The 8058-nt window shown below is 49.5% G+C and overlaps 1 pseudogene; it reads right to left on the minus strand.

The window, feature by feature from the left end:
• Positions 1–618: 618 nt before the first annotated feature.
• On the minus strand, positions 619–1500 carry LOC121165330 (annotated as a pseudogene).
• Positions 1501–8058: the final 6558 nt, after the last annotated feature.

An 8058-nucleotide genomic window follows, 5' to 3' on the forward strand; every position in this document is an offset into this window, starting at 1 on the left:
GATGGCTCAGCATGATGTTACCTGACTAGTCTTAGTACTGGCTGCAAACTAAAACTGCCAGTAAGAGTTCAGGTCAAAGCATATGAAACCTAAATTGTCAGACCCAACTCAAAATCAGTCAGGTCACAGTCCATGAAGGTAGGACCCAGGCCACAATTATCTTCTCCCTTCCCTTGGTCAGTAAGTTTATTGTCTTTATTAGGAAAATCTTCATAGAAAATGGTTTGGGGGCCAGGCACAATAGCCCAGTAGCTTAAGTCCTTGCCTTGCAACCACCAGGATCCAATATAGGTGTCAGTTTGTGTCCTGGCAGCTCTACTTCCATCCACTTCCCTGCTTGTGGCCTGGGAAAGCAGTCGAGTATGGCCCAAAGCCTTGGGTCTCTGCACCCATGTGGGAGACCCAGAAGAAGCTTTAGGCTCCTGGCTTTGGTCAGTTCAGTTCCAGCTGTTGCAGCCACTTGGGGAGTAAAGCAGCAGATGGGAGATCTTTGTTTTGTAAATCTGCCTTTCCAATAAATAAATAAATCTGAAGGAAGGAAAGAAGGAAAGAAGGAAAGAAGGAAGGAAGGAAGGAAGGAAGGAAGACAAGATAACAAAAGAAAAGAAATGGTTTGGTTTAGCTCTCAGCAGCCCGCTCCTGAGCTCCAAGGAAGCTCATCTTTGGGGCTACCTGATCTTTCTCCTGGGCAAGGGATATTTTGGGATGGTTCCACCTCTTCTTTTTAACCTTTCTCTTGGGCTTCTTCTCATTCACTGGATTCTCTCATACAGCCTTGTGGGCCTTCTTGCACACCTCCTCTGTCATGTCTGCAGTCACATTATTCTTTAAGTATTCAGAGAATTGCTTCTTGTAAGCATCTTCATCTTCTTCCATTAGGGAATGCACACGGTCTGCGACGTTCTGCCCCATGATGTGCTTCCAGTGAACTTCCGCGTTAAACTCTGCTTTCAGAATCGTAGCCAGGGAATTGTTTGGTTCTGGGAGAGATTGACAAGTCTCCGTCCACAGTTGCCATTAGGGCTCCAAACACCGCATTGTCAGTCCTGGCAAGGCCTGTATCCAGATAGCACAGGAAGGGACCAGGTTGGCCATCAATCCTTCCCACATTGTGTTCATCTCCAGTCACCCCACTTGGCCTAGGTAGATCTTATCCACGCCAAACCTCTTCAGAAGCCTGAGAGCCCGCAGCAGGTCACTGCAATGTGCTGCAGCATAACTGGTCAGGCCAACTTTCACACTGTATTTTGGCAGTTTGTGTGCATAAGCCACTCTCACTATTATATCCCCTTCTATCAGAGCATAAGGAATCTGACAAATGATATCTCTGTTAGTTACATGAGCTGTCATCCTGCATTTGAATGTGTTATACTTATTTTCATCCTGGATAACCAAGCATTTCCAAGCACAGTAATCAGTTTTACCCTCTTGACATCTTTTAAACTTCATTTGGTATCTCTTAAAGTAGGTCTTTTTCTTGACAACTTTAGCAAACCTCATCCTGTGAAACAGAGACCCAAAGCATGGCTCCATATGGACCTCAGGTCGCAATATCTTTAAAGCCCCTCAGGCAGTTCCCATCTTCAGCCATATTTGGGGAAAGCTGTTGAGTTTTGTCTTAGCTTCAGGCTTCAGAAATGCTGCTGTAGTCATTGTTGGGGTCTCCATTTTACTTGGGTCATTTGTTTGACTTAGGAGAATCCTGGGGCTTGGCCCTTCCATGTCACTCAGCTACAGGGTAAGAAATAAGCAGAGAACAGGGCAAGGCCACAGCGCCTCTCCACAGGCCCAGACCCAAGGTCACACCTCACCTCAGAAGAGCGACATTGTGTGGCAGGCTGGTGGACACTCCCCTGGGGAACAAACAACCACCAGGGCTGCCCCTGTCCTTTATATCCTAGGGTTTGGGAATAAAGATAGAGGAAAGCATCAGAAAGGAAAAGCTAGTCCTGCTCATGGGATAACAGTTTGATAACCTCCTTCTTGCTGATTTCTTCAAAGGTCGCAATCCGGGAACATTGATGATGCAGATGTTATAGCTTGCTGTGTCCTCCGAGGTCAGCCACCTCTTGAAGTGACCCTCTGCTACGCCCCATGGTTTCTCGGACTAAGGTTCTGGCCAGTCTCCCCCACATACAAAGAGCTCTTCATGCCTAAGCCCCCTGCTGGGCTCCACAATCTGCAGTTGGTAGTTAGAAAATACTGGAAACTGGGGAGAGGAATGCTGTTTCTTCCCCCTTGATTCAGGGCTCTGACACAGCCCCAGCTGGCACTGACCTGGGATAGCTCCCTCCAATGATACCCATTGTTATCCCTGTGCCAGAGACCAGTAGGAAATGGCTTCCCCATAAAGAAGTCCAGTCCTCAACTGCCTGCTCAGCATTCCCTTTAGTCTCTTTAGTTATCTGACAAGTAACCTCGAGAGCCCACCCCTCTCTCCACCCCCTTGGCTAAGGCACCCACTGAGTCTCTGAACAGGATGTTGATATGTCCTTTGAGAATCTGAGCCCCCACCTCTTAGACACTGGCACAGGTACGCACCACCCCCTCCATCCAAGGGCTCCCTGATAGCAATGGGTGGCAGGCCGGGCTCTCTGCAGATGGAACCCAGGTAGCCCCTCTGGAGTCACTTCTTTCTCCTAGGGTCTGAGAGCCAGTCCAGACTGGGCTTTATACTTCCAACCATGATACCAGAGGGGTTCACCAGGAGGAAGAGGGGCCCCATTCTAATTGTGGCTTCATCCTTTTCCCCAGCAGAAGGGATTCTAAGCCAAAGCCTCTACCCACTCCTTTTGGGCAGCACTGGCTTGAAGGGTCATTAACTAATGATGCACCTGTTTTTCACTACCCAGTGACTGGCAGTGATGAAGCTAACAGAATCACTATCTCCCAGTAAGCCCCACTCTACCTGCCTCCCCAGAGGTCAGAAGCAGAGGGAAAAACCTTGTGGGCCCTTCCCCGAATATCCTGCCAGCCAAACGTGGGCAGGATTGGCTATCCTCCAAGAGGAAAACATCATTATCTGGGACTCCCACTCCCCTTCTGGATGCACCTGCCTGCCTACGCATCCTTGTCGATCAGATTTCCTGAGAGGCAGACGGCACCCACCCCATCCCGGGAACTTGCTCACAGGAAATCCGCCCACCTCAGTGGCTGGCATCAGGTGTAATCTCCATTGTTTTATCAGCTCTCCCCTGGCCCCACAGGAGGACAGCAAAGTCTCATAAACTTTTTCCTGCGCAGATGCACACCAGGTCCTGCAAAACCCTAGGAGACACTTGAGGAAGACAGAACCCTACGGCATGCTAGGGACTGCAGTTACACTGCTAGAGCAAATCCTAGCACCCCAGGGTTTGCCACTTGAGTGTTTGCATTACTTAGTGTTATGTCCTTAGTCAAGGTTGCTCCCCTCTCCACACTTCTCTCATATCCTCTCCATGGCACACAGGATGTCCACCCATTGGATGCCCTCAGATCCTTACCTCACCCTGCTGAGTATCTGGCCAGCTCCTGACTGCTCAGCTTCTGTTGGACTTTTAGAGGTCCCCTCCTTCCTCTGTAACTTCACTGATGGTCCCTTGGGTGACTCCTGCTGTGTATGCCTCTCTCCATCCATTCTGTCATTGCCTTACCTACATTACCATTCTATGTTCAGTGCAAGTATCAGGTGGGGAGTGGTGTCCCTAAGGATGGTGTTCTTCCATACAGAGAGCTTTTTGAAAATGATTTTAAGGGTGGGTTTTGGTGCAGTGATTAAGACATTGCAAAAATTTCCTGCACCATTCCCAGCTCTGCTTCCTATCCCGGCTTCCTGCTCACATGCACCCTAAGCAGCAGCAGGTGATGGGTTAGGTATTGGATCCCTGTCACCCATAGGGAGACATGGATTGAGTTTCTGCCACTTTGTCTTTGGGGGATTGGTGTTGTAGCATAGTAGGTAAGGCTGCCACCTGCAATGCTGGCATCCCCTCTAGGCACTGGTTCATGCCCTGGCTACTCCAGTTCCCTTCCAGCTCTCTAATAGAGATCTGAAAAAAGCTATAAAAACGGCCCACGTCTTTGGGCCCCTGTATCACACGTGGGAGATCTCACCTGGCTCAGCCCAGGCAGATGTGGCCACTTGGGAAATGAACAGCACACTGAAGACCTCTCCCTCTCTCCCCAGATTTCAAACAAATAAGTACATCTTTTTACATACATAAGACTTTGGGGAACAATTCTTTGATACTCACATCCCACGTCCGAGTACCTAGGTTAGTTTCCTGGCTCCTGATCCTGACCTCAGTTTCTTGTTAACAAGAGATGATTCTGGGTTTCTGCTATCCACAAAAAGAGACCTGAACTGATTTCCTGGCTCCCAGCTTTTGCCCCAGCATGAGGTTGTCTCAGGCATTTGGTGAGTGAACCAACAATTCAGAGCTTACATTCTTTATTTCTAATAAGTAAGTGCAACTAAAAGTAAAATTTGGTTTTGAAAAAAGACAATTAATAGTTTAATCATTATCAGTTCAAAAGTATCATTTTATCATCTTTAGCAGAAAAATTAGTGCAAAGAGTTATTAACTAAGCATTAATTATTGACACCAATAATTATTCTGTGATACCATATTGGGTATCATTTTCAGTAGGTGGTCTGTATTTGTTTGTTTTTTAAAAGATTTATTTATTTGAAAGCAGAGTAATAGAGAGATATCTTCCATCCCCTGGTTCACTCCCCAGAAGCCTGCAACAGTCAGGGCTGAGTCAAGCTGAAACTGGGAGCCAGGAACTCTGCCTTTGGCAGAAGCCAAAGTTCTTAGACCATCATTAGCTGCTTCCCAGGATAAACCAGCAGGGAGCTGGATTGGAAGCAAAGATGCAGGGACTCAAATCAGGCACCCCATTACCGAACTGACATGGGATTGCCAGCATCCCAAGCAACATCTTAACATACTTTCCCTCAAGGTCCACACTCTTTAATTTTTAAAGGGGCCAAGGTAGCATATTTGTGGGCATCATTATCTCATCCTCTCTCTTATAGGCACACTCCCCCCTCTTACTGGTTGTGCATATTGCTCAGTGGCACTGGGTAGCTTCACACAGCTGTGCCACCATCACCACCTTCCATCTGCGGAGCTCCACCCGCAAACCGAAACCCTGGCTCCAGCCAGTCCTAACTCTCCATTCTCCCGATGCCCCCACTCCAGTACCAACCCACCACTCCCTGCCTCAATGAGTTTGACTGCTCTGGCTGTCTTGTGTCGTGGAATCACACAGTAAGCATGTTTCTGGGCCTGGTTGATTTCACCTACGATAAAGGCTCCAGGCCCACCCATGCTGTGGCATGTGGTAGAACTTCCTTCCTTTTTAAGGCTGGACAATATCTCATTATATGTATATACCATGTTTCTTTTATCTGTTTGTCAAAACAACAGCTTGGTAACCAGAATGGCTACTGTCCCTTAGTTCCCAGGTGTGAGACAAGACCGTTGGCAGTTGGCAGAGGACCAGGCATGGGACCAACTCTGCCATCCCATAGTGTGTTTTTCAGGGTTACCCCCAACTCCATGTTACAGGCCAGCTCACCTCCTGGACCTGCCATAGGTGCCTAGGAGCTCACAACAGCCATCCCAGTGAGGGATACGCTGAGTGTAGTCATTTCTGACCGACGCCAAACTGTCTCTGGCTTCTAAGGTAAGATCATCAAGTCATAGAACATGCCAACTGATTTTAAACACAGATCCAGGACAAGAGCCACTGTGGTGGGCACCTCATGCTCACGTGTTGTCCAACAGCAGCGACCCTGCCGTCCTCTCCTGGGGCTGGGACCAGCTGGCCAAGGTACAGGCAATTTCCTGTGAGGTGAAGCCTGATCCCAAGGGGCACATGGGCCCTCTGAACGCTCTGTCTCCCTGCTCAACTCTGGCTGTGCTTCTGGGTGCCAAGCAACCAACCCTTGCCAGAGGATCTCAGCGAGGCCAACACCGCAGACACTAGAAAGTGGAGCCATCATCAGTGCCCTTCACTTCAACCCCAACCAACACTGGTCCTGCTGCACTGCAGGCCCAGCATCAACACCTGGACCTTGGAGGGCAGGACTGCTGTACATGAATTGAAGCAGCAAGCACAGCCACCCCAGTGTGATGCCTCCAATTCCTTTGATCCCAAAGGTGTTCTGGGCTTGCCCAGTAGCTCCCAGCACCCCTGTAGAGATCTTCACTCTGAAATATTGCTTTCATTTCATCAGACCTCAAGCTGAGTGTTCTAGCCAACATATCTCAATGATCTAGGTGGTTTCTTTCCAACAACTATGGTGACTCCAGTGGCCATTATCCAATACCACTGTAGCACAGGGAAAGAGCCCACAGGTGCCCAGTATGAATTCCTCCTCCCAGTTCCACTGCACAGTACCAAGGGGGTTCCCCAGCCAGGCCTGCCACCATGCCCATGCATGTGAGCCCCGAGCCTCAGAGACTGTTAGTGCCAGGCCAGTGCCGAGCCACAAGCATCAGCTCCTTGTTCCAATTTTGTATGCAAACAGCAGGGGAAGTCAAGACTCCCTCTTTTTGCCATGACTTCAAGCCTCAGAGCAGATTCAGTGCTTCTGACTCTATTGGGGTCAGCGACCAACGTCTGCCAATAGGGCACTAGGGGGAAAGTGCGCATCAGAAATGCTGTGGGAAGAAAGCTGTACCAGGTAGAAGGCAGATTCCTAGGCCCAACCCCAGACTTTCTGGTCTTGAGGACCTAGGGAATGGGGTTCAGGAATCTGTCCAATGAACAAGCCCACCCCTACTCTGGGGCCTTGTTCGTCAAGTCCAATGCAATAAGAAACCTGCAGGTTTCCTTCTTAATGCAGAAAATAGAAGCTCATTCTTGTCTCAGAGTCCACATCTTGGCCAAATCAAAATTCACCAACCTTAACCTACATGGCTTCTTTCTCCAGAAACCCCGTACGGGGGTATACCCATGGGTGTGAGCATGTGTGGGGAGGAGGCTAGAGTGTAAAAGGCAAAGGGTGTGATAAGGAGAGAGCAAGGAGAGAGAGGCAAGGGAAGAAGAGAGGTCTCCCACAGGCCTGCTGACATATGAGCTAACAGCCCCCGGCATGACAGGGAAAACAAAAAGGATTTGGGCTGCACGTAACATGTTTTTTTTTGTTTGTTTGTTTTTTGTTTTGTTTTGCTTTGTTTTCTGTTTTGACAGTAGGGCTGGGTCTCAAAGCAGACACAGTCCCAGATAGCCAAGACTAGCCACTGTGAGCTAAAGTCCATGGTGGCCCCATCAGCAACACACTCCCGGAAAGGCGCCCCACAATGCACCGGTCCACCCTTAGGTCCAAACACCTCTTAACTTTCTATGTGGCAATCCAGTGGCTCAGGAACTCTGGGGAGACCCTACCCACACACATTTTGTCCAAGCTCTGTGTTCTGGATGGAAGCTGGCCTCCATGACATTGTCCTGATGATCTCACCTCTGCCCTCTGTAGTTGTTCAGAACAAGCCAGGTCCACTTGTACACACAGGCTGTGGGGCCAGGCCAGCTGTGCACTGTGATGCACTGTGGTGGGGGGCAGGGATGTCAACGGTGACATACAGAAGGGCCAAGTGACTGTACCTCACGGACAGGATGGCATGTAATGGCTGGCTCCTTCAGGGTTGGTGGGCAGCTGCCCACATCCAGCTACAGACAGTGGGGAGGAAACCCACGCACCCCACCACTTGTGCCAGTCCATGAACACTGACAAGCTAGAATTCCTGCCTGGGACCGTTTTGTGAGGCCTGCATCCCAGCACACGGACCTCTCCCTCTGCCCAGCCCTGCTTCCTAACCTGCACAGGTGTTCATTCTAATAAAGATCTTATCTCCCCCTCCAAAAGGCCATCTCAGCACCTGCTGCCAGAACTCCAAGTGCTATGGGAATTTGACAGATGTGGGGTAGTCTGGCAACAGATGAAACTGGACAGGAGATGGTGTTACAACCCCCTGCTAGTAAGAGACTGCTGTTTCTCTCTGCAGATACCATACACACTGCAGACACGACTGTGGGCCTGGCACTTCCCTAAGAGATCTTCAAATC

Source organism: Ochotona curzoniae, unplaced genomic scaffold (genome assembly GCF_017591425.1).
Source record: "Ochotona curzoniae isolate NIBS_2020 unplaced genomic scaffold, NIBS_Ocur_1.0 contig_883, whole genome shotgun sequence".
Lineage (NCBI taxonomy): Eukaryota > Metazoa > Chordata > Mammalia > Lagomorpha > Ochotonidae > Ochotona > Ochotona curzoniae.